The sequence below is a fragment of the Giraffa tippelskirchi genome, chromosome 8, assembly GCF_054371585.1.
Source record: "Giraffa tippelskirchi isolate mGirTip1 chromosome 8, T2T-mGirTip1v1.2.pri, whole genome shotgun sequence".
Classification (NCBI taxonomy): Eukaryota; Metazoa; Chordata; class Mammalia; order Artiodactyla; family Giraffidae; genus Giraffa; species Giraffa tippelskirchi.
In genome coordinates this window covers 160955683-160980986 of record NC_137282.1, presented here as the reverse complement: position 1 = coordinate 160980986, position 25304 = coordinate 160955683, and the positions used below count along the sequence as shown (strand labels likewise).

The following is a 25304-nucleotide window of genomic DNA, read 5'->3' as shown; positions in this document are numbered from 1 at the left end:
GCCGTGTAGAGCTCAGCCTTCACCCAAGTCGAGTCCAGATGCCCTCCCGTGACAAACAGGGTGGGCAGCAAACAGGCCGGCTTGCCCTGTCCACACTGCCAAAGCTCGAAGCACAGTCTCCCGGGACCAGGGGCAGTGGCCAGGCCCAGACCTTCTAGCGTAACTGGACTCGTGTGATGGAACCTGTGAGCCCCGGCCTGCTGATTCCTACACCCCGAATGTGGTTCTGAAAGTCAGTTTGAAATGGGTTTTCCCATCGAGACAAGGGGGCTTGGACTGCGCGCATGTAGGACTCCCTAAAGGAGATCAAACCCTTTCTAAGCTTCGTGTGGATACCAGAGGTTGGGTAAAGCCTGACAAGTTTCGGGGGACCAGACCAAGGTCAGAGTTGGAGGGGAATTGGCAAGAGAGGTCAGGGAATGCAGAGGACCCGAGGGAAGGTACACAGATGCCTGGGGAGATGAGGAAGGATCCTGGAAGCCACTTAGGACTTCGGATCTGCCTCAAGGGCAATGGGCACCATCTGGAGGTTCTCCCACTGGGAGCCCCCTGACCACAGGGTGAAGCCCTTCTCCCCTCTGGGCTGGAAGGTGGGTGCAAACTCAGCAGGTAGGAGCATGTGCTTAGGAGGAAGGACCTGGGCTCCCCCTGATGGTGGGCAGGGAAGGGGACCCTGAGATCTCGGCTTCAGTGTTGGGGGCAGAGGAGGGGGAGGGGTTGTTTGTTCCAAAGGCCAACAAGCTGCCCAGTCCGAGGTCAGGGGGCTTGTTTTATTTCAGGCGGCAGGTGTACACAAGCAGGGGAATCTGCGTTTTGCTTCCTTGGAAATTCCGTCTCCTCCCAGCCTGGAAATTTCCATCAGCCCAGACTCAGCGTCCGTGGGGCCAGAACTCAGAGAATGGAGCAAAACAGAAAGAAGGGTCTGTTTTCTGGGAGGCGTTTGCTGTCCCTCCACGTGGGACAAAACCGAAGTCCACCGCCCTTCAGGTCGGAATAGATTGATTTCTCTGGGTGTCCAGACAGGTCCCGCATGGAACTCGGGGCCTGCGGGAAGTCATTTAAAGTTGAAATATTTTCATATCGTGGTGTTTTTTCTAAAAGGAAAGATAGTGCGAATAAATACACCTGCTGTACCCATGATAAGTTTTTTTTCTATTTAACTATATTAGTAAACAAACCCAAAGGCAACTCAAGGACACACGCATCTCTAACTACCGGTCAGTCAGTGCAGGAGCAGACAGGCCAGGCTTTTGAACTGAAACCTTTTTATCGAAGCCACGTCGACTTTGCACAAATGATTGTTCATTCTTCAAAAAGTGCATGTTTTATAATACAAAAATTTTAATTTTTCTCTACGTGTATTTTCTTTATTTGTTAATGTCATCTATTTATATATTTTTCATTTATTTATATAAGACAAAAGCCAGGATTAACAAAATTGAACCAAAAATACACCCAGAAACAGCCTTACAGTATCAGAACCTCCTCTCTGAAAAGCAAGAAAGTTCCATAGCTAAATTACAAAAACTTGGTAGGCTTCCATGAGATTTTGAACATAGTTTCATGGCAAGATGGCTCACATATTTTTCCACGAATAGATTAGAAACAGATTGATGACAATTGAAACAGAAAACATAAATACTGCCATATTTCATGGACTTTGAGACTCCATCAGTGTAAGACACAAGGTTATTTAAATGAAGCACCACGCATGAGAAAATGCTGACTGCTCACTGTGTGTGTCAGAGCGCGGTCTTAGCACTTAGGATGTTTAATTTAAACCGGTTAAAAGAACTCTTGGACCTATTTGAACATAAAATGTTTTAAACCGTGTATCACTCTTCTGCATGCATAAAAAGGAAATGGAGGTTAAACAAATAGGTTTAGCTTCCCAGGTGGCTCAGTGGTAAAGACCCTGCCTGCCAATGCAGCAGACGTTAAGAACTGCAGGTTCGATCCCTGGGTCAGGAAGATCCCCTGGAGGAGGGTATGCTAACCCACTCCAGGATTCTTGCCTGGAGAATCCCATGCACAGAGGAGCCCGGAGGGCTGCTGTCCACGGGGTCAAGACTGAGTGAGTGGAGATACACACACACGCTAGCATGACTCAAGTCCGCAGAGAGATGAGCTCTGCTCTGTCCCTGGCAGCCGTGGCTGGAGTCAGACCCTTCCCGGGCAATGGCAAGTCCAGTCGTGGGCCGGCGGCAGCGATGACACAGCTGATCCCAAGCTGGCTGCTCAGAATGGCGCTCCCCTCCCTTTCCCAGGCTCACCTCCCGCAGCATCCTCCCGGACACAGCAGGTGAGGGCCCCAGCGCAGGGCGTGCCAATACCAGCCTCTGCCTTCCAGGAACCTCACAAACCTCCTTCCCTGCTGAGACTCGGTTCCAATCAAAGGTGGGGCTCGGTTGCAGCAGGCAGGAAGCCCAAAAGGTAATCTGAAACTCAGCACCAACGTTTGGTCACGGCTCTGGGAGCTCGGGGAGTCCCTTTCCTTGGTTTCCCATGGCCATAATGAGAACGGAAGCCTTCTCTCCTCTGTGTGTCTGTAGGACTAAGAATTTGCAAAACATGACTGCTTTGTACCCTCTGACGGTGGAACACAGAGGAATTGTTCAGTACCACTAAGTCACAATTATGGGTGACCTTCCAGCTTGACCATTCAGTAAACAATGTCCTATATTCCCATAGGTATATGTATATATATATAGAGAGAGAATAGCCCTGTCTCTCATTCTCTCTTTCCTGTTCCCGGTATGTGCAGCTTATTTCCCCTCTGCTCTGGAAACAGCAGTCCTCCCCACCACACCACAGCACCCCATCACCCCATCCCATCTCACTCCTGTCTGGTAGGAAAGGCAAAGACCCAGGGCTCAAGTCTGGCAGGTTAGAAGACCCCATCGGCCCCAGCCTGAGTTCCCCTGAAAGCCGAGTGTCACGTGTACATGCAGCAATTTATCTGGGAAGAAGGTCCAGGGAGCAAGAGTGAGCGAAGGAGGAAAAGTCAACACAAGGATGTGTTGCCAGCCTGGGCACCAAGGCGACTGCCTGAAAAGAGATCCTGCTGGGCTGGAGAACCCCCTGGGGGCATCTCCAAACCATCGGCCTGAGAGGTGGGGCATCCCCCCGAGCCCCACCCCGGCCACACTGGCCCTTATTTCCAGGGGGTCCTGTGTGAGTGCTGGGAGGGGCCCTGCAGGAGTCCCCACCAGGCTTTAGGGAAACCGCAGCGGGAGCCGGGAGCACCCCCGCTGAGATGGGACCCATGCAAGCGTCCTTAGTGATGGAGTGTGGACGCAGCCTCTAGATGGCCCTGCAGAGCAGGAAACATCAAGAGCGGAGGGCTCACCCCAGTGGACAGGACCACCTTGCAGCTGATAGCAGTGAAGCAGGAGCCCCCAAACTTGTACCGCACTTGGAGACCAAGAGTTTAAGCCTCTGATGATTGTGGTGAATTTTCTGTGAACATATTTAGACAACCAGAAAATGCCAACAAGATCTTATTTTAGTAGATACCCAGCTCATGTCAGTCTATATCTATATCTATCTATCCATCAATCAATCAGCTATCTTTCATCTGTCTATCTATCCTACAAAGGGAACTGTCAGGATGGAGCTTAGCAATCTAAATTTTCTAACGCATCACAGTCCCTCAGGAGTCTCATCTCTCCTTACAGTCTCAACTGTCAACCTCTAAGTGGGTGACGCTGGTCTCCACATCCTTGGTACAAAGCCCCCTCCTAAAGGGCTGACTCACATTTCAGGGACATTCTGGATGTTCCCAAGAGCACTTTCAGCTCTTCGTGTCTAAAACACATCTCCTCCACATCCACAAGAAATCTCTTTCTCCTCCCGACCTCCCTGCCTCCCCAACACCCCTCCACCTTCCAGACCTCCCTCTCCCTGACTCCAGAGGGGCTCTCCCCGCTTCCCTGACTCCTGATTCCATCAGCAGCATAAGTGATCCCCTCTGTCTGCTCCGTGCAGTCCAGCTGCCCACACCACAGTCCAGACCGCCCTCACTTGGCGGGAGAGGGGGGCTGTTAGAGACCCCCCACAAACCCTCCGCCACCAGGATCCCTGGCCCTCGTCCCACCCACACAGGGCACTGCTGGCAGCTCGGCTTCCATTGCCCTCTCTGTCCACTAAGTGCAGATTTTCCGTCCTGCGACGCAGAGTCCTCTGTGATTCATGTAACCTAACAGTCACCCGGGCCTGTTCTGCCAAAGCAGCGCAGAAACAGACTGACAGACGTAAAGGACAGATTTACACTTGCCAAGGGGGAGGGGAGAGGGGAAAGGATGGGCTGGGAAGCTGATATTGCAAATGCAAACGATTGCATTCAGAATGGATAAACAATAAAGTCCTACTGTATAACACAGGGAACGATTGCAGCATCATATGATAAACCATCATGGAAAGGACTATCAAACAAGAATGTCTACATGTACAACTGAGTCACTGCTATACATCAGAGATAGGCACAGCACTGCAAATCAACCACACTTCAAGAAAAAATAAAATCATAGAAAGAAGAAAACCCCTCCCAGGCTGCTTCATGGGCGGCACTGAGAGAAGTGCCTCGCCCAGCAGGGCCGGGGCTGTATCCTTCCCCAGTATTTGCTGTCCCAGCCTAGCGTGCCTTCCTCTCCCCTCCCAACACACAGGAAACAATTACCCCTTTAAAGGCAAAAGGACACTTCCCGAAATAATCAGCAAAAGTCAAGGATGTGCAGATGTCACACAGGGAGCAAGAGGGGGAGAAGCATCAGAAAAATGCAGAAATCCCAAACTTTAAATGATAGCCATCATGACCTCCTAGGGCCTACGCGGAGAGAGGCATTTGGGACACAAATCCTTCCAGAAGGAGGAATCCAGGCTGGAACCAGAGAGTTCCCGGAGGCTGTCCAAAGGCAAGGATGAGCCTCTTTCAGGGCCTGCAGACAGAAGTCTGTATGCCTGGAAATTACGAGAGTCCTTTCTCCTTGACACCGAGGAGTTAAACAGGAAAATGTACATGTGGAAGCTATGAGGGAAAAGGAGGAAGGGAAGAGAGTGTGGCCTGCTTCCTCCCTCTGGGCAAAGAGAAAAAAATATCTGAATAAAACAATGAGAAGACGGTATCATGATGAGACACTGTGCAGTGTGTCAGCTGCTGAGCTAGTCATGCAGGGCCCAGCCTGGAGCTTGATAGACCATGGAGACACTGCCTGACTCCTTGCAGCCACTCCTACAGGAAACTGCTGAAAACATCGTGTGTATGTTTATGTGTGAGTGTATATGTGAGTGCTTGAGTGTGCATGTGTGTGGTTTTTCATGCATACATGTGTGATTGTGTGTGCATATAAGTTGTGTGCACATGTTTTTGCACGTGTGCATGTGTGATTGTGTGTGTGTGCATGTTTATGTATGAGTGTGTGTGTGTGTGTTTAGTGTGCATCTGTGTATGGTTTTGGACGTGTGCACGTGTTTTTGCACACGTGTGTGTGCATGTGTGTGTGCATGTTTATGTTTGAGTGTATGTGTGTGAGTGCTTGAGTGTACATGTGTGTGATTTTGCACCTGTGCGTGTGAGTTGTGTGCACGTTTCTGCACATGTGTGCATGTGTGATTGTGTGTGCATGTGTGCACACAAGCGTGAAGCCAGCACAGGCTGCTTTGAGGCGCACCCACTCCATGCCACCCAGAGCTGCACAAGTCCAGTCTGATCAGGTGGGAGAGTGGCAGAGACAAGAGTAGACGGAAGAAAAATTGTTCCCCTTCCCTCATCTTCACGCTACTCCTAAAGGCAGGAGCCTTTGGGGTTGAAGATGGTAACCCAGTGTCTCCTAACCTGCTTTCAGGGGACACAGACTTGAGACCCTGTGGGACCCTCCCCCTTCCCCTCCCCCAGCGGAGAAGCAGATCCTTCCCACCTCCACCCACTCTCCGCCTGCACACACACCCAAGTGTCCTACCTCCTCTCTTCTCCATGGTTACCGGAGCCTCCGCCCTCAACTTCCCACAATCAAGAACTGGCAAAGGACCCAAGGAAGTGTGCGCGATGTCCTCCCAGTGAACTGAAGGTGTGCTCTGCACTGTTTGGATAACACCATCCTAACAGAATGCCTGGAAGTTACAGAATACACTCATTAAACACAGCTACCCATTCATAAGCCCTTGAAACGTCTTAGGAGTCTCAACAAAGACTCTTCTGGGGACAGAGAGCCGGGCAGTGCCTACGTCCTCCTTAGGAATTAGATTTTGTTTCAGAGACCACTTGCTATACTGCATTGAGACAATACAGCAAGTTTCAGCAGCTGAATCAGTCCCTCCTGGGGAAAGAAAACAAAAATTTTTGGTGATTCTGTGCCATCTGCATTGGGCAGGAGAAGGGGTGGCATGGCTTGCCACCTTCAGTGGGCTACATGCTCAGACATTGTCTCATCTGATCCTTGAGTGCTGTGTGCTAAGACGCTTCAGTCGTGTCTGACTCTGTGCAACCCTGTAGCCTGTAGTCCGCCAGGCTCCTCTGTCCAAGGAGTTCTCCAGGCAAGAATACTGGAGTGGGTTGCCATCCTCTTCTCCAGGGGATCTTCCCGACCCAGGGAGAGAACCTGCGTCTCTTAGGTCTCCTGCATTGGCAGGTGGGTTCTTCACCACTAGCACCACCATCAGCCTCAATTCACAAACAAAGCAATGGAGGATCTTGTTTTCAAAAAGGGGAGATCCTTATGTCTGGGACATGTGGATTCCTCTAAAGAACAGCTTTGGTAGGAGTTTCCTGGTGGCCTCATGGTTAGGATTCCAGGCTTTCACTGATGTGACCCAGATTCAATTCTTGGTCAGGGAATGGAGATCCTGCAAGCTGCAAGCTGCAAGCCAAAAAATCAGAGAGAGAGAGAGAGAGAGAAAGGTTTGGCATTAGGACTCCCCATTGGCCTGGCTGAACCTTTCTTAGACCTGCAATGATGCCTTCCTCCCTCCACTGAGGCCACAACTGCGTCTCAATCCAGGGTTCTCCAGCCTTTCTCGGGCCCCTCGGGAGCTCCTCACCTCTTCTCTCAGCTCCTAGATGCTTCTGTTGCTGTTCAGTTGCTCAGTCGTCTCCGACTCTTCTGCGACCCCATGGACAGTAGCCCACCAGGCTCCTCTGTCCATGGGATTTTCCAGGCAAGAATATGGAGGTAGGCTGCCATTTTTTTCTCCAGGGAATCTTCCTGGACCAGGGATCGAACCTGCATCTCTTGCATCTCCTGTACTGGCAGTGAATTCTTTACCACTAGTGCCACCTGGGAAGCCCTCAGATATGGAACCAACTGACTAAAGAGGTAGAGCTCTGCAACCACTGCCAGCTCTATTGTGATCAAAGTTGTATTAGTTTCCTAAAGTACACCAAGTAGGTGACTGATGATGAGAGAAGTTTATTCTCTTACAGTTCTGGAAGCCAGAAGTCTGATGGCAAGGTGTGGGTAGGGCCAGCTCCTTCTCAAACCTGCAGGTGATCTCTGCTAGGTTCTTGCTGGCTTCTAGTGGTTCTCCAGGAAGCTCTGGCAGATACATCACCCCAGCCCCCCAGCTTCACGTGGATTTCTCCATGTGTCTTCACACCGTCTTTCCTCTGTGGTCTTTCTCTGTGTTCAAGCTGTCCCTTTTTATAATGGCTCCAGTTACATTGGACTGGGGTCCACCTTCATGAACTGAACTCATCCCACTGTGATTAAACCTGCAAAAAATCTTATTTCCAAACAAGGTCACATCCACAGGTATGGGAGTTGGGACTTCAACCTGTCTTCTTTGAGGGGAACACAACTCAGCTCATATCAATAGCATCCCCGAGAAGGTCATTTCCTAGGTAAGTAATCACTGGGGGAAGGGGAAGACCCAGATAATGTAAGAACTATTGGGTCCAAATTGACATTGACCCCTGGAGATCCAGAGTGTCATCATGGTCCTCTTTTTAGAGTAGGGGCCTCTGGGGCCTGGCAATAAATAGAGACCTGGTCGATGTTCAGGTCACAGTGGTCCTGCTTTTTCCACCAACACACCTGTGGCCACTTCCTTACAATCATAATGGCTATACTTAGTGGCTGGATTGGAGAAGGCAATGGCACCCCACTCCAGTACTCTTGCCTGGAAAATCCCATGGACGGACAAGCCTGGTAGGCTGCAGTCCATGGGGTCTCGAAGAGTCGGACACGACTGAGCGACTTCACTTTCACTTTTCACTTTCATGCATTGGAGAAGGAAATGGCAACCCACTCCAGTGTTCATGCCTAGAGAATCCCAGGGATGGGGGAGCCTGGTGGGCTGCCGTCTATGGGGTCGCACAGAGTCGGACACTACTGAAGCGACTTAGCAGCAGCAGCAGCAGCAGCAGCAGCAGTGGCTGGATTATCTTCAACACGGGGACCCTCGTCCTTGGGATAAGTCCTATCATAGTAGAGGACACCAAACAGAAACCTCTGAAAATATCCGGGTCCATCAAGGCAGTAAATCAAAAACAATATTGCATTCTAAGAGGGGTGGCAGAAATTTATATCATCATTAAAGACCTCGGGGGTACAAAGTCATTGTACCAATTCTATCTCCATTTAATGTACCGGTCTGGTCTCTGCAGAAGCTGAATAGATCTGAGGGAATGACTATAACCTACAACAAACAAAACAAATAGCTGCTGTTCTCAGGGGCTGTGTTGGATTCGGTCCATGACAAACAAGCATAGACTTGGCAGATGCTTTCTTTTCAATTCCAATCAAGAAAGAGGATTGGAAACAGTTCACATTTATGTGGGATGGAAAACAGTATTCAGTTAGCACTTTGTCCCTGGCTATAGGAGCTCTCCTGCCTTCTTCATAAAATGCTCTGAAGATAGGTGGACCACCTGAACATCCTACAGAACACAATGACATCATGGAGATTGGACAGAAGAACTTTAACGAGTTCACCTTGGTAAAATACATGCATTAGAGAGGATGGCAGATAGATCCCACGAAGATTTGGGGCTTACATGTCATTGATGTTTTTCAGGAGTCCAGCTGCCAGAGAATGCCTGAATGTGCCCTCCAAGGTAAAATGCAAACTTCTGCATCTTATATCCCTTCCCACAAAGAAGGAAAAACAGTGCCTGCTGTGCCTCATTTGATCCTGAAGGCAAAACATTCTACGCCTAGAAATACTGCTCCAGCCCATACACTGCGTGGTACAGAGGATATTAACTCTGAGTGGCAACTGCAGGAGGTCCAAACTTCAGTTTACACACACACACACCCACTCCTAGAACCATACCATCTGGTGGACCCATGAGGTTGGAGATGTCAGTGGCGGGATAAGATTGCAAGTTAATCACTAAAGGGACGTTGCCTTTAAGCTTAAATTATACATAATGGCTCATCTCTGGGGACCCTGCCCGCCAGGTAATGAGCATTAGGCTAAACTACCTTTGTTCAGCTCACAGGAAACATCCTGACCAGGCCTACTTGTGAACCACTGCAGGAAGGAAGAAATTAGCACATTCCCTCTGGAAGCTGAACAGAACCAGGAAATGTCTGACTTTATTCCCTCCCCTTTGAGTATCAGAAAGCGTGAATTCTAACTCAGACAGATGGTTCTCTGGGACATGAGTCCACCACCATCTCTACCTACTGCCTTAAATAAAGTCACTCTTCCTTACCGCACAACTCTGCCCTTGATGTTTTGACCTATTGTTCAGTGACCAGCAGAGGCCTGGACTCCTCGGTAACAGTCACAGCGAAAAGTGCTGCCCAGAAATGAAGGTCTTCCAGGAGGAGACAGGAAGGCACTGCATCCTCCCAGGTTTTTCTTCGGTTCCTGAGCAGCATCGGCTGTGAGTCTCCAGCGATGTGGAATTTCCAGTCCGTGTGTTGTCCTTTGTTGTACAAGCCCCGTAGGATCCTTCCAGCAGGCAAAATGCAGGGAGTCCTGAGCTGCAGGGCTGTGTGAGGAGAGAGAGGACTGATGAAAGCCTGTTTTTACTCGAAGAAGGGTCTCTCAGGACTTCCTTGTTGGTCCAGTGGAAAAGAATCCCCCTGCCAATGCACGGGACACAGGTTCAACCCCAGGTCAGGGAACTAAGCCCACACACCGCAGCCACTGAGCCTGCACTCTGCAGCCCGCAAGCCGCAGCAAACGGAGCCCACGCACTCTAGAGCCCGTGCTCTGGGACAAGAGAAGCCACCCCAGTGAGAAGCCCCAGCTCCGCATCTAGAGCACAGGCCCTGCTCACCACAACCAGAGAAAACCCGCCTGCAGACACAAAGACCCAGAGCGGCCAAAAAAGTGTTTTAATTTTAAAAAAAGAAATCGCCTCTCATTCCATTCACATGAGACACTTTAGAGTAGAAATCACAGAGACACACATGGCAGGGGTTGCCAGAAGCGGGGGTGGCGGGGGGATGTGGGAAATAGTGTCTGATGGAGACAGAGATTCAGCTGAGAAAGATGATGTGTTCTGGAGACGACAGAGGTGATGCTTGCACAAAGCACAGGTATTTAATATTTACCACTGAACTGTACGCTGAAAATAAATCCGATGGTAAATTTTATGTTATGTGTATTTGACCACAGTGGAAAAAATTTTAAAGAGAACAAAGGGATGAAGCATGAACACCATGAAGGATGAACACCATGCCGTGGATGACCCTTGAAAAACATGATGCTAAAGGGGAAAAAAAAACAGTCACAAAGGTCACATACGGTCTGATTCCATTTATAGGAAACCTCCAGAATAGATGAATCCACAGGGACAGAAATCAGCTCAGTCGTTGCTGGGGCTGGGAGGGAGACCGGGGGAAACTTCTAGGGTGATGAAAACATTTTGGACCTCGCCAGGGGTGGGGTTTGCACGCCATTGTGAATGCACTAAATGCCACTAAACTGCTACTTTGGTGAAGTTGATGTTATGTGAGTTTCACCTCAAGAAATTATTACTTTTTAAGTCCAACAAAAGTTGCTGATCAAGCTGGTGGGTGTGGGCGGGAGTGAAAGGAGTGCTGGGTTCTGAGTTCGGAGGTGGCGTTTGGCCCAGATGCTCTCTTGCTCCCGGGGGTCTTCTCCCGGGACCTCCACCACAGTCTGTGCACAGCAGCCTTCTACAGATCTCTGCAGCTTCCCATCCTCAGAGCCACAAGGCAGTGATTGATCCCCATTTTCGTGGGTTCTCTGTGGTTATCCATATGAGATAGGCCCTGTGTTTGCAGGCGGTCCCCAGGGGCAGAGGCTCAGATCAGAGCAGCTGGGCAGGGAAAGAAAACCCCAGGCCCTGCTGGGTCCAGGGGAAGCGAGTGGCCTCCCCTCTCTGACCACAATCTCCCCTGCCTGGCTCAACCAGGGGCTTGCAAGAAAGAACGGAAGGAAGGAAGGAAGAAAGGGAGGGAGGGGGGAAGGGAGGGAGGGAGGGAGGGAGGAAGGAAGGAAGAAAGGAAGACAAGTAGTTCAGTCATGTCCAAATCTTTGCGACCCCATGGACTGTAGCCTGCTAGGCTCCTTTGTCCATGGGATTCTTCAGGCAAGAATACTGGAGTGGGTCGTCATTTCCTTCTCCAGGGGATCTTCCCTACCCAGGGACGGAACCCGGGTCTCCTGCACTGCAGGTGGACTCTTTACTGTCTGAGCCACCAGGGGCTTGCAAAGACCTTGCCAAAGTGCCGGGCAGGTGCCCCGTGTAACCAGACAGGGAGAGGGGAGAGGGCTGGGCCAGGAAGATGAGACCCTCCAGGGAAAGAGGGAGGCGGGGTCTGCTCTGGGAGCTGGAGGAAGAAGCCAACGTTCTGAAGGGTGTAGGGAGCAGAAGACCGTAAGTCCAGTTCTAAGAACAACACAAAGCAATCCTTTGGTGAGGGAAACACCGAATGTACAAGAAAGGGGGTGATGAAGGGCGCTGTGCCACAGCAGGTGGGCAGCGAGGGCTCCTGGATCAGTGGGACACCAGGCAAGTTTGCAGGAAGAGGGGATTAAACAAGTGCTGACTCTGGAGAGCCCAGGAGAGGCTAGAAAACATGAAACTGAGGGGGCCCGTTGGCATCCTTTTCACTCCAAAACACCACTGCCCAAAAGCCTGCAGGAGAAAGCTGATGGTGAGGGTGGGCAACACGGGTGGCGTCTACCCAGCAGAGTGGGGTCTGCCCAGGAGGGTGGGGTCTCTCTGGAAGGCGGGGTCTATCCCGGAGGGCGGAGTCTACCCAGGAGGGTGGAGTCTACCCAGGAGGGTGGAGTCTTTCTAGGAGGGTGGGGTCTACCCAGCAGAGTGGAGTCGGCCCAGGAGGGTGGGGTCTCTCCAGAAGGCGGGGTCCATCCCGGAGGGCGGGGTCTTTCTAGGAGGGTGGAGTCTACCCAGGAGGGTGGAGTCTGCCCAGGAGGGTGGGGTCTCTCCAGAAGGCGGGGTCCATCCCAGAGGGCGGGGTCTTTCTAGGAGGGTGGAGTCTACCCAGGAGGGTGGAGTCTGCCCAGGAGGGTGGGGTCTCTCCAGAAGGTGGGGTCCATCCCGGAGGGCGGGGTCTTTCTAGGAGGGTGGAGTCTACCCAGGAGGGTGGAGTCGGCCCAGGAGGGTGGGGTCTCTCCAGAAGGCGGGGTCCATCCCGGTGGGTGGGGTCTTTCTAGGAGGGTGGAGTCTACCCAGGAGGGTGGAGTGTTTCCAGGAGGGAGGGGTCCATCCTGGAGGGTGGGGTCCACAGAGGGTGGGGTCCACAGAGGGTGGGGTCTACCCAGGAGGGTGGGGTCCATCCCGGGGGGTGGGGTCTACGGAGGAGGGCGTGGTGGGAGGTCCTGGGTATGGGGGTGACCATGAGCACAGTTGCAGCACTTGACCTTGAACCCACACGTGGCAGAGACCAGAGCAAAGGCGGGAGACAGTTGATGGTGAGAGAGGAACAGTGGCGGGAACAGGTCAAGGCCGGAAGTCAGTGAGCGTGAGGGAAGCAGGAGGGTCTGAGTAGGAGGTGGGGTTTCGGGGTCCTGCGCAGTGGGAGCCGGAGCGGGGGCAGCGCCCCTGCGTGGGGCGGGGCGTGTTCCCAGGTTCCCCAGCAGTCCCAGGACACCTTCCTGAGGCTGCGGCTGTACACAGATACTTGGGGAGGAGATTATTTTTATATTGTAATAAACATTCCTTTGATTCACATGAAATTGTAAAACTTTTTAATTTAAAAAAGACTTCAAACGCCTTTCTCCTGGCTGCCTCGGGCTCCACCCCAGGTTCACGTCCCTCTGCGGTCTGGTGTGGGAGGAAGAGCAGGGACGCTCTACTGAGGAAGCTCTACAATTCGGGCTGACGTTCGGAGTCTGTATCTCTGGGACGGGGCGCAGGTTTGATCCTTGGGTCGGACGATCCCCTGGAGAAGAAATGCCAACCCATTTCTTCTAGTAGTCTCTCATTTCTCTAGTATTTTGACCTGGAGAATTCCACGGACCGAGGAGCCTGGAGGACTCGAGTTCATGGGGTCGCCAAGTGAGGGGCCGACATTTCATAGCGATTCTACTTTTGCGTCATCTGGGGAACATTAAAAATGCCAGTGAAGGTCAATTGCATCTGAATCTCCAGGCACTGATTTTTTTTTTTTTTTTTAATTTCCTAGGGTTGAGAATTCAGTTCAGTCGCTCAGTCGTGTCTGACTCTTTGTGACCCCGTGAATCGCAGCACACCAGGCCTCCCTGTCCATCCCCAATTCCCAGAGTTTACTCAAACTCATGTCCATCGAGTCGGTGGTGCCATCCAACCATCTCATCCCCTGTCGTCCCCTTCTTCTCCCACCTTCAATCTTTCCCAGCATCAGGGTCTTTTCAAATGAGTCAGCTCTTCGCATCAGGTGGCCAAAGTATTGGAGTTTCAGCTTCAGCATCAGTCCTTCCAATGAATACCTAGGACTGATCTTTAGGATGGACTGGTTGGATCTCCTTCCTGTCCAAGGGACTCTCAAGAGTCTTCTCCAACACCACAGTTCAAAAGCATTTGGAGAGCATCCTCCACGTAAATATCTCAGCAAGGGTCGGCCCTCTGTGGGCAGGCAGCACGTGACTCCTGGCTTCAGCTGCACCCTCTGCTTGAAGTCTGACCCCAGCCAGCATCTGTGATGGACTTTCCAGGGCTTCATCCGTGGCAGGAAGGTGGCTCTGCTCTGCAGGCCAGCCTACCTTCACCTCCACTGCCTGGTGCTCATCACTGGTCTCAGTCCCAGGGATCTCTCTGTCCCATTGCCATGGCCACCAGCTTCGCCCCAGGCATCCCAGCGCTGCAGTGTTCACGCGTTCTGGCTGACATGCGGGCAGACACTCAGCAGTTGGAGAAGACACCATCCTCTAAAAGCTGTCCCAAGGCCGTTTTGTGGGACCCTCTGGACTGTTGGCGGAGTCTTTCAATGGTGTCCACTTGGCAGCCATCTGTGACTGGGAATGGTTCACTTCCCTCCTGCAGCAGCTTCCTGGCATCTTTAACCCCAATCCTAAAGAGCTAAAGAATGCTGTTCCCGGAGCTCAGGACGCTGGCTGGTCACTAAACCCTGAAAACCTCCAAGCTCTTGAGAATCTCCAAGCTCTTGAGAGAGAATGTCCCCCCAAGAGGTCCGGCCTGCCCGTTCCTGGTGCTCCTTAGCGTCCTGTGATGCGAATCGGCTCTGAGACAAAGGAATCAATGGCTGGCGAGGTAAAGAAGCACACGGTTGGGACTAGAGGTGTCTGCTCTTCACAAGCAAACGAAGGCAAACCTCCCGCATGTAACACGGCCTGAGTCGCGGCCGGCCCTGGTGATCTGCCGGCCCAGTGCTCGCGATCACGGCCATCCCAAGTAGCGAGGGGCTCCCTGAACACCCACACTGCCAAGTGACACCTGTCCCTCGGGGCAGACCGCCTGCAGTCACCTCGTCAGCCCTTTACCCCGAATCCTCCATCAAGAACAGGCAGGCGGGAAGCCCTGCAGGTCAGAAAGCATCAGAGAACGCTGTTTTCACAATGGACACCCCACCCCTCCACTCAGATCACAAAGCCAGGAGACCAGAGCCCCCCGCCCCAGGGATGAGCCCTGTTGTCCCGGAGCCCGGGGTGGGGGAGCAGGGATGGACTCACAGGTGTTTGCCCCATAAGAAGGGGCCAGGGTGGGCCGGGCAGCGGCCAGTTCTGCTGACCATCCTGCAGCCGTTCCAGCTACCCAGGGCCCAGGGCCACCAACCTCCTACCCAGTCCTCAGTTTTGGCGTTCATCTGCCCAGAGGTACTTTGCTGAGAATTGCCCTGTCCTTTGCTGAGGAGGAGCTGAAAAAAAAAAGAATATTCAAATTGAGCTACCTCAGGGAAGTGGCTTCTTTAGAAGTAATGTCCAAAAAATAATCTCTTTCCAGTGGGAGAGAGATGATCGTAAATTAGTAACTAGAGAAAAATTATGGAGAGGAAGCTGTGGCTTGAATTTCTTCGTACATTTTTCTGCTCACTTGGAATAATTCATTCAGCTTATCCTTTAAGTTCGAATGTCTTCACAAAGATGTATGGTTTAATTTTTAAATTGAGGGACAGCATGTTTACCTCTAGAACTGGCAAAGCAAACCTCAAGTTCAAGCCTTAATATTCAGACCCCAGGCCCAAGTTCCCATCAGACCATCAGTACCACCAACTTTTGACAATATCCCAGGGGTTTCCCAGTGGTCGAGTGGTTAAGGCTCCTCACTTCCAAGGCAGGGGGCTCAGGTCCCCTCCCTGGCTGGGAAACAGGTTCCACATGCTGTGTGGTCCAGAAAAAAAAAAAGTCCTCTAAAAGCAGGGAACAAAGTCAGTGGGTCTGAGGGCTGAAAAGGCCAGTGTTCAGAGGGATTGACAACCGTCACACATCCCAGGAGAGTCCGCACACACCCATCCTTCCTCCCATCATCCCGCCCCACCCAGCACCCACTCAGCCTTATTTATTCAAATGACTCCCAGCATCTTCGAAGAATGTTTAGAGGATCCAGAGGCTGGCCAGGGTCCAGCAGGAAGAAGCCCCAAACGTGGAGAACAAACTGGACTGAACTAGCTCCCCAAGTCGCCGACATGCTATGGAGACACACCGTCTACTGAGAGACGGTTGGAAACTCCTTGCACAGCAGAAGATGGGCCCCTCACGCACACTTCGCCCAGCACGGCACACGACTGCTGTCTGCCCCTCCCTGGTTCACAGGCCCCGCGTGTCCCGGGGGGACGGCTGCTCCCAGACCCGCCCGCGGCTGAGGCGGGATGAGCAGTGGTTTCCAGTCGGGCTGGGCTGCATGTGGTGACTCACGGAAGCCTCTGGGTGGGTAGACGGGACCCAGATCCCCTTCGTGAAGCCGTGTCCCCATGAGAACGGGCGTGGAGGGGAAGCCGTGCAGGCTCTTTGTGACCCTATGGACCATAGCCTGCCAGGTTCCTCTGTCCTTGGAATTTTCCAGGCAAGAATTCTGGAGCAGGTTGCCATTTCCTCCTCCAGGAGATCTTCCTGAGCCCGCCAGGCTCCTCTGTCCATGGGGATTCTCCAGGCAAGAAGACTGGAGTGGGTTGCCATTTCCTCCTCCAGGGTATCTTCCCGACCCAGGGATCGAACCTAAGTCTGTTATGTCTACTTGCATTGATAGGAGGGTTCTTTACCACTAGCGTCACCTGGGGAGGCCTGCCACCTTCCAAATAGATCAGGGGAAACTCCAAGTTATTTTTTTTTACTTGGTTTCAAGTATTTGGAGGGCTCCTGTGCCACTGGCAGCTGCTGACTTCCTGAACCTTAAGCAAAATAACTGTCTTAGCACATGGTGTGGGGTTTGGGAGATGTGGGTTCGGACATGGCCCCTAGTCACCTACCTTCTCCAGGCCTTTACCTCGGAAACAAGCTGCGGCTGCGGCTGCTCCTGCTGCTGTCTGAGGCTCAGAGGAGAGGCGGGCGGGGTGGTCCTGCCCCAGGGGGATGCCCCAGGAGAGGCCCTGGGGGAGCCTGCTCGGGGCCAGGGCACAGATATGCCTTCCGTGTCTGTCACCCCGTGGTCACTTGGTATGTGTTGGTCCTGTCCCCCTCCTTCCCCAGGTGAGTAGCCGCCATAGAACAGATTCCATCAGCTCCACCTCTCAGCCAAGCCACACACGGCTTCTCAGAGACACGAGGTCCCCTCCACGAGCTGACTCCAGGGGCGTCTGCAGACCAGGTTTCCAGGCCTGCTCTGTCTCTAGCTCTTGGGGCAGCTTGGTATGGAGAGGTTGTAGTCCCTCTCCTCTCCTGCTGATCTTCCACTTTCCCATATTTAGTTAGACGTTGAGCTTCTCTCCATGAACCTGGATGGTCCATGATCAGCAGGGCTTGAGTTTGTCTTAATTTGTGGCTTCAACACCCTTCACAGACAGCTTCTGTCTCATGGCCCCAGATGGCTGTCCAGATCCAGCCATCTCATCATATGCTAGATGAACCACATCCATCGTGATAAACCGTTTTGTAATATTGAAGCCTTTCCTCTTGAGAAATCCTTCCCAGAGACCCAATTGAATAAAAAAACTCAGGGAGGGAACGAAGGTCTGCTCAGTCCCCCAGCCCACCTGCTCTTAATGGCCAAGCAGAAGGAAGCCCCTGGGGTTCCCTGGAACATATGTAGAGAACTGCAAGACTATGTTCTAAATCTGACATTCTGCAATTCTAAGTGTTTTCGAGATCACCTGGGCACATTTCTGGGCCTGACAAAATTAGCTCAAGCCTGATGTGTAACACATAGCAGGAAGAAGATGGCCAGACGCCTTCCACACCCAGCTCTGCACATCTGTCACCAGGGAGAAGCCACTTGGAAGTGAATTCCTATTAATTAACTGATCTCAGTTGGAGACTCAGCAGCTCTGAGGGAGGGGAGAGAATATGAAAAAGAAATATGAGAAAATAATGTACCCTTATCCTAAAAAGAGTGTCCAATGAACATAAACCAATCAGCAGAGGCTGTCGAAATAGGACCTGCGATACATTAATGTGAGCCATCAGGGAGGGGTGGAAGTGGGGAGGGGGTGTGGGGAGCACTGAGCAGGAGATCCAAACTCCTCGTCCAGGTCTGCATTAAGTAGTGACCTTGAACAGATCATATCTGTGTTTCAGTGACCTCCAGGGGAGGGCTAGACCAGGCTTAAACTTCTGCGGGATTTTTCCAGCCATAAACTTCTGTGAGTCTAAGGATTGCAGGCACTTGAATGTTGATAACAAGATTGCCAAACTGGGACTTCCCTGGTAGTCCAACGTTTAAGACTCCACACTTTCAGTGCAGGGGGTGTGGGTTTGATCCCTGGTCAGGGAACTAAGTTCCCACGTGCAGCTTTGCCTAAAAGTTGTTTTTAAAAAGTCATCAGGAACCCAAGTCCCTTCCAGCTCTGGGCTCCCCCATCCTTGGGCTCTGGTGTCGGCCTCAGGCATATTGTCTCACGGTTTCCAGAGCCCTTAGTGGTCCTGGGTTCACACCCAGACCAGCAGCGCGACCTCACGGCTCATCAGCCTGTGCAGGTTCACAGGGCTCTGTGTTCAAAAGGGCCCCGCACTTGGGTTCATGCTTTGCTGGCACCATCGTGAAATCTTTAGTACCTTGACCTTTGAATTTGGGTTTTGTGAGTGGAGTCCTAGGGACAATGAGATGTGCATGTGAGCAGAGGAGGACTGTGCAACGTGGAGTCCACCCTTCCCTGCTGCCCCATTCACAGGCCCTTACCCCTGACGTCATGAGCAGAGAACCCCGGGGGGCCACACCCCCGGGAATCCCCTGGGACTGAAGTGTAATTCACCCGCCCTGAGTACCCAGGGGCGCAGTCAGCCCCTGGAGGCCAGGCTTCCGTCCAAACCGGAACTGGCTGTAAACGCAGGAAGAAGACCACAGAGTTCTCAAAACGCACAGAAGCCCAAGAAACTCTGTCCTGTTCTCCTACTTGTGCTATGTCCCTGGATTAGCCAAGCACTTACTCTGAAAATGATGACATGGAAGGAAAAACAGAAGTGTCTGGCTTAACACACCGGTGTGGATTATTCCAGAAGGAAACCAGTAGAACTCCAGCCTGTAACTCTGAAAGCTGCAATTTTTTGCCTTGTTCCTGCGCCTTGATTTTTTTCCCCTTCTTCTATCAACAAAGCAGCAGGCAACCATGTAAGTCGCGTGCAGTGGTCCCTCTCACTGTGGACATCTGCCCAGAACTGTGTCATCTCCCTGGACGCTGGCCCTCCGGCCTCCTTTCCTTGGCTGTCACGTGAGCCTCAAGGTTTGGTGTTTGCTCCCCTAAAGCAACAAGTCCCCAACTTCTCCAGTTCTCCAAGAGCATTTTGAGAAGAAAAGAGGGAACATCTATCCCAGAGCTTATTTTTCACTGTACACCCTTTTTCATACTTAAATGTCTTAGCATGTGTCTACAGGATCTAGAAAACAGGTCTGTTATCTACAGTTTTGTGTGTGTTTAGTCACTCAGTCATGTCCAACTCTTTGTGACCCCACAGACCGAGGCCTGCCAGGCTCCTCTGTCCCTGGTATTCTCTAGGCAAGAATACTGGGGTGGGTAGCCATTTCCCTCCTCCGGGGAATCTTCCCAAACCCAGGGTTCGAACCCAGGTCTCCTGAATTACAGGCAGATTCTTCACCGACTGAGCCACCAGGGAAGCCCCTGTCTGACTCTTTGTGACCTCATGGGCTGAGGGACAGGGAAGCCTGGCTCGCTGCAGTCCACAGGCTCGCAAAGAGTTGGACATAGCTTGGTGACTGAACAAAGACAATGAAATTTATATTTTTACAATCATCTATTCTCAATTGTTTCAGAAAGGAAAATCAAACATAACAACTCAAATCTCTTTCTTGAATACCAAAGGAAAAAAGGGAGCTATCGTCCATCCCAGAAAAAAAAAAAGATCTTCTCAAAGAGTGGGATCAAAAATGTCAGGGTCCATCATCATTGCTTTCTTGAGGATAACTGGCAACCCACAACTCCCCTGAAGGGACAACAGAAGATGAGAAGGTTGGATGGCATCACTGAGTCAACAGACACGAGTGTGAGCAAACTCCGGGAGAGGCTGGAGGACAGCAAGGCACGCTGCTGTCCACGGGGCAACAAAGAGTCAGACACGACTGAGCAACTAAACAACAGCACAACTCCCCTGATCCCAGTGTGAAAGCAAACTCTGCAGAAGTGACTCTGCCGGGAAATGGAGACCTCGCCCTTCTCAGCAGCTGCTTCTCAATCATCTGTGGGGATAGGAAGCCAGGCACGCATGCAGGGAGCACAACTGGGCGTGGAAGGCGGAGCTCCGTGGTTTATTCTTCCTTATTCCTGCTGTGCTTTAGCAACTCCACACCTACTCGTGCACAGACTTGTTAGAGAACAAAAACTGTCAAGGCCAGAAAAGAGCTGAGGGTGCTTATTTCCACCCGGAGGAGAGTGGCACTCCCAAAGACACGCGGCAGGTGCGTGCAGAGCCAGGACCCAGAGCGCGTGCTCCAGGCCAAGTGCTCTCCCAACAACAACGTCTAGTTCCCCAGAGCCACCCCTCACATATGTGCCCAAGGCCAACTTTTGTCCTGAAACAAGAAGACAACCAATTCTATTTCCACACTGCAGCTCGTAAAATTTAGAGACAGAACTCTGTAGGCAACCACCTCCATCACTGAAGCAAAGGGGCTGGTTTCCTTCTGTTTCTTGGATGAGACTGGAGAGTGTGGTAGAGGCCGTGCTGTGGGCAGCACACTCCCCTGGCCCCGGGAGCGCTGATGCTGGGGGCAGGACGGGCCCCTGTCGGGGGCTGCCCCGGGGTACTGGTGGGGGCAGCAGCCCTGACCTTGGCCTGCTGGGCTCTGGCGGCACCTCCCTCGGTCTGTGACACTCAGAAGCGTGTCCAGACATTGCCAGGGGTCTCTCCAGGGGCAAGGTTGCCCCCAGTTAGAAACCACCGATAAAAGGAAACTCAATTATTCGGTTGTCACTTGTTGAATTGCTCACTCGTGTCCGACTCTTTGTGACCACACTGGGCTCCCCTGACCATGGGAATCCCCAGGCAAAAATACTGGAGCGTGTTGCCATTTCCTTCTTCAGGGGATCTTCCCGACCCAGGGATCGAACCCACGTCTCCTGCATTGGCAGGCGGATTCTTTACTCGGGAGCTACCAGGGAAGCCCTGATCAAAAGAGAACTAGATTATTTGGTTGTCACTAGGAAACACTTATCAACAACAACCAAAACAGTTATTCACAGTTATTTCGGCTCGTAGTCAAATTATACAGGAAACCGGGAGAGTCAGAGGCATTCCTCCACACTGGTTTGTGTTTCCACGTGTCCTGCGGAGCCGAGAGCATGCGGGAGCACCCTGCCCCTTTGGCCTGGTGCTGCTCTTGGAACTGATGGGAAGGCAACTGCGGTTCTTCATGGCAGAGCCCCAGCGCCTAGAGGCTCTTAGCTTCTGGCTTTGGAGTCAGAACGGGCTCAGACTCACGTGATTTGGGACAAGTGCCTGTGTGTGTACGTGTGTGTGTGTGTTTTAACCTTAACAACAACAAAACAGTATACAAACAGTACACAGATACTGATTATAAAAACCAAACGATTCAGAAGGAATACACAGTTACTGTAAGTGGAAAGTCCCCCTCCATCTCACCCCTTTCCCCTTGGGTAACATCCAGTTATCATTCTATTTCATTTTTTTTTCTGAATCCTTCCCCTGCATTTACAGAGATGGAGAGGTGATTAAAATTTTATTATTTTTAATGTAATTCTAGGTTTATTTTCCTGTGACCTACTTTTAAAGTATTCCAGGTCAGTACACGTGACATTCTCTTTTGATTCTAGATTTATATTAACTTCATTGAGTATAATTTGCATGCAGTAAGACACTCCTGCATGACAAATATATATGTGTGTAATTGCGATCCCAGTCAAGGTAAAAGCATTTCAATCCCTCAGAAAAGATTTCTGTGGGGCCCCTTCCCCGTCAGTCATCTTGCTCAGTCCCAGACAACCCCTGACCTGCTTTCTGTCACTGTGGATGAGACTTGTCTTTTCAAGAGTTTGATATAAACAAAATCCTGTTGTATTCCATATGTCTTTTTGGTGCCAGGCTTCTTTCTCTCGAGACAGTGCCTTTGCAATTCAGCCACAGTGGTTACACGGCTCAGCGGTTTGGAGTTTTTTTATTGCAAGGTAGTGACTCACTGTACAGATACCGCAACTCATTTACCCCTTCACCTATGGATGGACAAGGGCTTCCCAGGTGGCGCCAGTGGTAAAGAACCCGCCTGCCAATGCAGGAGACATAAGAGATGCAGGTTCCATCTCTGGATTCGGAAGATCCCCTGGAGGAGGGCATGGAAACCCACCCCAGTGTTCTTGCCTGGGAAACTCCAAGGACAGAGGAGCCTGGGGGGCTACAGTCCACAGGGTCGCAGAGAGTCGGACACAACTGAGCGACGGAGCGTGCGCTCGTGGATGGACAACCGGGCTGTGTCCACTTTGAGGCTGCTGTGAATAGAACCGTTGTGAAGACCAGTGGTTAAGTGTCTATGTGGACATGTCTTCATTTCTTTTGAAGAGAATGAATTCCTCAGAGAGCAAATGCTAGCTCTCAGGGTAAGTGTATGTTTATCTTTGTTAAAAAAAGAAAGCCAAACTGTTTTCAGAGGCGGTGGTTCCGACTCCTGTCCCGCCAGCTGAATATGAATGGGCGCACCAGTTGCTCTGTATCCTGCAAAGCGTTGGGGTTGGGACTGAACACGTGTGTTTGGAGGGGGAGTGGGGTACACATTCAGCCCATAGCAGTGGGTCTTATCTAAGTCTGTGGGGGAGGGTGCTTTCTGCAGGAAGTCATGCCCCTTCTGCAGGAAGTCATGCCCCTTTCTGCAGGAAGTCATGCCCCTTCTGCAGGAAGTCATGCCCCTTCTGCAGGAAGTCATGCCCCTTTCTGCAGGAAGTCATGCCCCTTCTGCAGGAAGTCATGCCCCTTCTGCAGGAAGTCATGCCCCTTTCTGCAGGAAGTCATGCCCCTTCTGCAGGAAGTCAAGAACACACAGCGTGGAAGAGCTTGGTCACAGAGCTCGGGAGGGTGAAGCTTCGCTGCTGTCTGGGGAACTCCGGGTCCAGCTAGAGCTCAGCACTGTCTCCAGGACCCCGCCCCCTTGCTTGCTCCGCCCCCTTGAAGCCTCCCCTGGCTGATGGGGGCCATGGTGGGAAAGCATCTATGAAAAGGCAGGGAGGGGTCCGCAGAGCCCGGGGGAAGAGCCCATGGAAGGGAGACACACAGAGAAGCAGAGAAAGTAAGTGAGGAAGGGGAGTAGGTGGGGAGGTGGTGTGAGGTCGCCAAGGGGGAGAGAGGAAGGGGTCAGCCAAGCAGCAGGACGCTGGACAATAAGAGAGGAGAGATTCCATCCATCTTGTGGCCCAGAACCAGAGGAAGGTGGGTCCGGAAGTTTCCACTGTGTTGTTCCCTGTAATGCCCAATCTCTCACCTCTTCACACACACACACACACACACACACACACACACACACACACACACAAAGTGTTAGTCGCTAGTCGTGCCTAACTCTTTGCAATCCCATGGACTGTAGCCCACCAGGCTCCCCTGTCTATGGGATTCTCCAGGCAGGAATACTGGAGTGGATAGCCATTCTCTTCTCCAGGGGATCTTCCTGGACCAGGGATCAAACTGGGGTCTCCTGCATTGCAGGCAGATACTTTACCATCTGAGCCATCAGGGAAGCCCCCAACTCATCACAGTTTCTCTGAATTGTTCAGCAAACATATTCCTTACTGTCCAAGACCATTGGCATCTAATCTGTGGTCCTGGCCTGGTGGGTCAGGAAGCAGGGGGAGCAGGAAGGCTTGTCTGGGTGGGGATGGGGGCAGTCTTTCACCTGCCAGGAACCTGGCTGCACATCCCGTTTCCCTCCCAGACTGAAGCTCTTTGAATGCAAGGCCCCCATCCGTTTCATGTGTCCCCTGCTAGACAGCAGAGGCTTACATACAAGTGATTCCTGGATCCCCTTGAAAATCCTACAAACAGTCACTTACAAATCACTCTAAACCTTGTTTTGCACCTAATTGTGTTTTCAACTTGCACCACCTCTCGAGGGCACTAAAGTCCCAATTCTTCCATCCCCCTGTGTCCTGACCAGCCAGGAGCTGCGTGATCATCTGAGCTCTTCTGTGTTGTGAGCAACGTGGTCAGAGTGTTGCAAGGGAAAGTCGACCAGGCCCGCTGCTTGCCCAGAGGACCAAGACAGGACCTCCCCCAGATTGGGGGAGGCACAGAGCCAGGCCAGGGGCTGCCCAAGAGCCCAGCAGGGTCACGCTCTGGGTCTGGGGCCCCGAACTGGTTAGCATGCGCCCTGCTCCCTCCAGCAACGCGCTTTGATGATCTGAATTTATTTCTATTTTGGGAATCTGTTGGGAAATGAGCTAAGTGCCAAGAAGGGCGATCTGGGGTTTGAGGGCAGCAGGGCTGACAGAGAGGAAATGCCAGCCAGTTCTCCCTGCCGCCCCCTCCCCGCCGCCGCCTCCTCGGGGACCACATGGTGAGGGGAAGTCTGGGTGCAACCTCAGCTGCTCTCCTCAGCGATGGAGGTGGGGGGAGCCAAGCAGAGGCCTGGAAACGGCTCAGAAGGAGAGGAAAGCCAGCCCTGGGTGGGAGTGTGTTTTCTCTCTGGGCGATGCTGGAGGTGTGCGGAGGGAGTGGTCATGACTGGCGGTGAGCTGGTCAGGGGCCAGGAGTGGACCGACGCCCTTCTGAGGGGGCCGCGGCTCAGCGTCAGGAGGGGTTTCCGCCCTGCACAGAAGAGCCTTTACAGCTCTGTTGGCCTCCAACCCAGACCAGCCAGGGCGCAGACAGTTTCAGAACCCGTTTCTGCACTATTAAAGCCAACTGCCAATCTCCCTAAGGAGATCTGAACTTCCAACTTTGTGAACCACGGTAGGAAAAAAAAGCCCGGAAAAGCAAACGCGGTTCGAACAGAAGGTCTTCCTTCTGCTAACATCCCCACATCCTCCCGCTGAAAAATGACTCCCAAGCACTCACCCTCCGGCAAAAACATCATGTTGTCTCTTTAAAAATAAAGCCAGCAGAGCAGGAAGAGAGAGAGGGGCCTTCCTTGATGTGAACTTCCTCCTGGTGGCCGCTGTGAGGATTAAACGACTGTACTGCGGCCCCAGAGGAAGCTCTGTGTCTCCATGAGAATGGAGGTCAACGATATGCTGAAATCAGTTTAATGAAAACACCCGTGACACTCACTCTCATCCAAAAATGTTTTCATTAACGTGCAGCTAAGCCGATGTGCCTGGGTCAGCAAACACCGCACCACCGCAGCGCGGGTGCAGAGGCAACTCTTTCTCTGGTTAGTCTCAGGG

General features: G+C 52.1%; 1 long non-coding RNA gene across 1 annotated transcript; it reads right to left on the bottom strand.

The window, feature by feature from the left end:
- Nucleotides 1-13108: 13108 nt before the first annotated feature.
- On the bottom strand, nucleotides 13109-25070 carry LOC145516324 (uncharacterized). The gene is made up of 3 exons (XR_014061300.1): nucleotides 24976-25070; nucleotides 15052-15236; nucleotides 13109-14624 (listed from the first exon to the last, which is right to left on the bottom strand). It is a non-coding gene; the product is annotated as an uncharacterized LOC145516324 (long non-coding RNA).
- Nucleotides 25071-25304: the final 234 nt, after the last annotated feature.